This window comes from Triticum dicoccoides, chromosome 6B, assembly GCF_002162155.2.
Source record: "Triticum dicoccoides isolate Atlit2015 ecotype Zavitan chromosome 6B, WEW_v2.0, whole genome shotgun sequence".
NCBI classification, from domain to species: domain Eukaryota; kingdom Viridiplantae; phylum Streptophyta; class Magnoliopsida; order Poales; family Poaceae; genus Triticum; species Triticum dicoccoides.
This window is the reverse complement of record NC_041391.1, coordinates 694,711,593-694,715,503: the sequence shown is the minus strand read 5'-3', so window position 1 is coordinate 694,715,503 and position 3,911 is coordinate 694,711,593.

The window sequence follows — 3,911 nt, the reverse complement described above, 5'->3', positions numbered from 1 at the left end:
CTCGGTACCTCCTTCGCCGATAGCAGATACACAACAATTTGTAGACTTTTGGTCGGCCATAGATAGCTCTTTGCCATAGGTACGAAAACGATACCCGTTGATGTCGTATTTGTCAAATGAACGGACCTTATAGTCAAAACCATTAGCGACTTGTCTCAATTCGGCGTCCATAGACTCTGAATTAGCCTACAAGTTTAATATGAAAGGATTGTTGCATTACGCACAAATTAGCGAATGAAATGAAATTGTCTAATAGAATTTACCGTTTGTTTGAACCAAGAGATGAAACCGGGATAGCCGCCTCCTTGCTTTGCGAGAAGCTCATACTCTTCGACGGAATCCTTTTGGATCACCGCTCCATACGAGAATAGGGCGACATATCGACTGTATGAAATATCCAGGAATAAGAGCAGTTCAAAGGAAATAGAAGTTGCGAAACAATGTACCGAGAACTTACTCGATGTACGGCCACACTTCTATCAGGTTGTTGAAGATATACAATGAAATGGTCCGCCATTCTTCGTTATCCAAAGATACTGGATTTGAAACACTGGCTGGTGCGAGATTGCCTTTAAATAGGCTGAGGTTGGATCCACTCTTTTTAGGCTCGTCAGCATTGTACCGAGGCTTCGGATTATGCAAATGATGATTTTTGGTTTCGTAGTGTGCTGTCATGAAGTTTGTCGCCTCCTCAGTGATGAATGCCTCAGCCATAGACGCTTCAATTCTACGTTTATTTTTACATTTTTCTCGAAGCGTCTTCTGCATCCTCTTAGTTGGGTAGCACCAACGATTTTGCACGGGCCCCCCCCCCCCAATCTTGCCTCAGTCGGGAGATGCAAAATATGCTGCATTGGATTAAAGAAGCCCGGTGGAAAGATCTTCTCTAACTTGCAGATCAACTCTGGCGCCAACTCTTCCATTTCTTCTAGCACGCCAGGCGATAGTTCTTTCGCACAAAGAACACGGAAGAAATAGCTGAGTTCTGCCAGCCTTAGCCATTCATCCTCAGGGATGAAGCCACGCAACATCACCGGCATTACCCGCTCAATCCATATGTGCCAATCATGACTCTTGAGACCAAATATCTTCAATTTATCAAGACTCGCTCCCCTCTTTAGATTCGCTGCATACCCACCGGGGAACATCAACTGCATTTTCACCCACAAGATAATTTCCCTCATAGCTGGCCTTCCAAGATTGAACCATGCCTTTGGCTTCGTCCAGTTCTGCTTTCCTTTCGGTTCTTTCATGTTTTGTAACGGCCTATCACATAGTGCCTCCAGATCGACTCTAGCCTTAGTATTATCCTTTGACTTCCCATCTATGCCGAACAATGTACCAAAAAGTGCCTCGGCGATATTCTTATCAGTGTGCATCACGTCGATGTTGTGTGGGCAAAGGAGGTCTTTGAAGTAAGGCAGATCCCATAAGCATGTTTTGTGAGTCCAGGCGTGCTCAGAATTATACCCCTTGAAGTACCCTGGACGCTCTGGATCAGGCTCGAGAGCGTTTAACTGATCCAGGGTCTGTTGGCCTGTCAACGCAGGTGGTGCAGAGTTTTTTACAACTCTACCTCTGATGAAGTTCTTCTTGTCTTTCCTGAACTTATGGCGAGTATCCAGGAACTGTCTATGCATGTCGAAGCAAGAAAACTTGCGACCGGCCTGAAGCCAACGAAACTCAAGAGCTCCCTTGCATGTGGGGCACGGGAACCTTCCATGCACACACCAGCCAATGAATAGCGCATACGCCGGCAAGTCATGCGTCGAGTACATGTACCAGACACGCATTATGAAGTTTCGTTTGCTATAGGCGTCGTATGTCTTGAACCCATTATCCCAGGCTTCTTGCAATTCGTCCTTAAGCGGCTGCATGTACACATTCATATTTTTCCCCGGATAGTTGGGCCCTGGAATTATCAACGTCAGGAAAATGTTCTTTCTTTGCATAATCTATCCGGGGGGGGGGATTGAGTGGAAAGACAAATATGGGTCAACAACTGTATTGGGCTGCCGTCATACCAAACACACTGAACCCATCGGTGCTGATGCCGACTCGAGGATGCCTCGGATCTGCCGCTTTGTCAGCATGTAATTCATCAAACTTTTTCCACGCAACACCATCCGATGTGTGTACCATCATCAGATTACCATCTGCATCTAGTTCGGTTCTTTTGCCTATTTTGTGCCATGTCATCTGTCTGGCCGTCTCTTCGACCATGAAAAGACGTTGAAGTCTTGGTACGATTGGCATATACCAAAGAACACTAACAGTGATTTTGGTTTGTGTCTTCTCACCCATACCGTTGTCTACCACAATATACCTGGAACACTTGCAAATGGGACAATAGTTCAAGTCCGCATAGTCAAGCCTAAATAAGGCACATCCTTTCTCACAGGCATATATCTTCTCATAGGGCATCTTCAGTGCACGAAGGATTTTGTCCGACTGGTACAGGTTTGCAGCATTACATGGCCTTTGGGTAGAAAGCGTCCAAATACTGTCATAATTGCGTCATAGCATTCTCTGCCCAAGTTGAACTGAGCCTTCAAAGCCATTACTTGTGAGATGGCATCCAACTGACAAAGCTCAGTGTGCTCGTGGAGCGGACGTTTTGAAGACTCCAACATTTCATTGAAGGCCTTTGCAGATTCCTCCATCTCCTCGTCTGAATCCCGAGCATCATCATAGTCTTGCACCATGTTTTCCATCCCGATACCATGCTCGTCGGTGCGACGATGATCCAGCTCAGCTCGGTCACGTTGGGCAGACTCACCATGAAATGTCCACACCGTATAATCGGGCGTAAAACCATTCTTCTACAGGTGTTTACCCATTTCAGCCTCTGTCCTCTTTTCCCAATTGTCGCATCGGAAACAGGGGCACCAAGTTTTCCTCTGGCCATTTGCAAATGCGGCTTGCACAAACCCCTTAGTTTTTGTGAACCATTCAGCGCTCCATTTGTTCTGACCAGTGTGACCGGTATACAACCACGCACGATCACTCATCTTGACTTTCAGAGCTACTGGACACACAACAATTATATATATAATTCACCATGTATATATTCATCAGTTGATCTACTTTGTAAATTTTATTACGTCCGTGCAACCTACACTCTAATAGGTAATGATAGGTCCTAATCCCACCCGAGTATGTGTAGATTGGGTTCATTTTCCCAAGCTATGCTCCGGATCCGACGCAAAATTTTGGCAGCACCTCCCCGCTGTTCTCCTGATACACGGCTCTGCAATAAACAGAGAGGATGTGTACTCGGAGAACAACAGGGGAGGCACTGACGAAATTTATGCGTCGGATCCGGAGCAAAGCATATGGGAAAACAAACCCAATCTACACATACTCGGGCTGTCCATGGATAGCGTTGGACAATTCAAAAGAATCAAGGTTATAAATATGCAAATGCATGCATATTTATAACTATGACGCTTTCGAACGGGAGACACATATTGGTTACGCATACTGATGATTCAAAGCACATATATAGATAGCTACCAAATTTCATGTCATTTGTGCAAATAATTAATGGGGGAGAAGGACATGTCATTTGTGCTCACCCACGAATGAAGGGGCAGAGCCCGTCAAACGCACGGCGAGGTCGTCGAACACCAAACCTCACAGCGATGAAACAACTGCACATTTAAATCTACCCGATCAACACAATTATATATGATGTTTTTCATAACAAAATCGAAAAATATATGACCTAACTAATAATTCACAAATATATAACCCCGTCGGCCTCTGGAAGGCTAAAGAGCACCTTTTCGGGAGGTTTAGGGGGTCGGGGTGTCACGTCGGTGTCGGGGTGCTGTTTCGGGGTTAGGGTGTCGTGTCGGGGTCGGGGTGTCGGGGTGTGGTGTCGTGGTCTGCGTGTCGGGGCATGGTGT